Source organism: Saccopteryx leptura, chromosome X (assembly GCF_036850995.1).
Source record: "Saccopteryx leptura isolate mSacLep1 chromosome X, mSacLep1_pri_phased_curated, whole genome shotgun sequence".
In the NCBI taxonomy this organism is placed as follows: Eukaryota; Metazoa; Chordata; class Mammalia; order Chiroptera; family Emballonuridae; genus Saccopteryx; species Saccopteryx leptura.
The window spans coordinates 70,141,579-70,143,060 of NC_089516.1; positions in this window are offsets into that span (position 1 = coordinate 70,141,579).

Genomic DNA, 1,482 nt, shown 5'->3' on the forward strand with positions numbered 1-1,482 from the left:
AGTGTAGTAAATGTGTTATATACATTTAAATAAATATGAATTTTTAGTACACGTTTACTCTATGTCACATTGAATATATTTTAACACATATTTTAATATTAGTTTTTAATTGATCTTATTTTTATTTCTTATAGCCCATAGTAAAATGAGTGGTGCAAGCAAGAAAAAAACTCGTCAATATTCGGGGGAATATTTAAAATTTGGGTTCATACTCGCTGTTCATAATGAGTGGATTCCTTTTTGTCTTTTATGCCAGCAATGCTTGACCAACGAATCAATGAAACAAGGTCGTCTTGAGGCGCATTTGAGGGCGAAACATAGTGCTCATATTAATTCAGATTTGAGTTACTTTAAAACTTTAAAGAAAAATTTTGAAAAAAGAACAACATTAAAGTCTCTACTGCTCATACTTCAACTATAATAATAATCGTGTTCATGAGGCTAATTATCAAATTTCTTTATTCATCGCTAAAACTGGAGAAAATCACACTATAGGAGAGAATTTAATAAAACTGTCAATATCAGCATTTCTTAAAAAGGTTCTTGAAAAAGATGACAAAGATGTAAAAGCTATGCCACTCAGTGACAATACTGTTAGCAGAAGAATAGATGAAATGACTGAGGATATTGAAAAACAACTTACTGAAAAGCTAAAAACAAGAAAATTCTCCTTTCAAATGGATGAATCAACTTTGAGAGACAGTGAGGCAGTATTGATAACTTACGTAAGATATATTGATAAAGGACATTTTGCTGAAGAAATGTTGTTCTGTAAAAGATTAGAAAGCACCACTACCTCCAAAGATATATATAATAAGCTAAAAAACTACTTAGATGTCAATGATATACCAATGAAAAATATAACATCTTGTGCTTCAGATGGTGCTCACAATATGATGGGCAAGAAAAATGGCTGCTTAAAATTGATGAAAGATGCGAATCCAGAAATGATTCTTGTGCATTGTGTTATTCATAGGGAAAACTTGGTAGCTAAAAACATCTCGCCTGTTCTGAATGAAGTATTACATACAGTAATAAAGTGTGTTAATGCTATTAAAGCTAGTGCCAATGTGAGCGTCTTTTCAAAGCTCAATATTTGTGAAGAACAAAATGAAGATCATGTGAGACTTATACTTCATACTGAAGTAAGATGGCTAACTAAAGGAAACTGTTTGAAAAGAATTTATGGAACTGTTTTGATACTCTTAGTGATTTTTTAAGCGACAAACCTGAAATGAAGTGTCTGTTAACAATAGATGGTAAAGCATTTGTGAGTTATTTAGCCGATATCTTTGAAAAACTAAATATATTAAATAAGCAACTTCAAGGAACAAATAAAACTCTTGTCGATGCAAAAAGCAAAGATATTTGGTTTCATTACCAATATTGAGTTATGTCAGAAAGATATTAACAACAAAAACTTTAAACAGTTTTCATTGGCTCCAAAAATGGGAAGTAACTGATACCAGCTTACTTGTTATT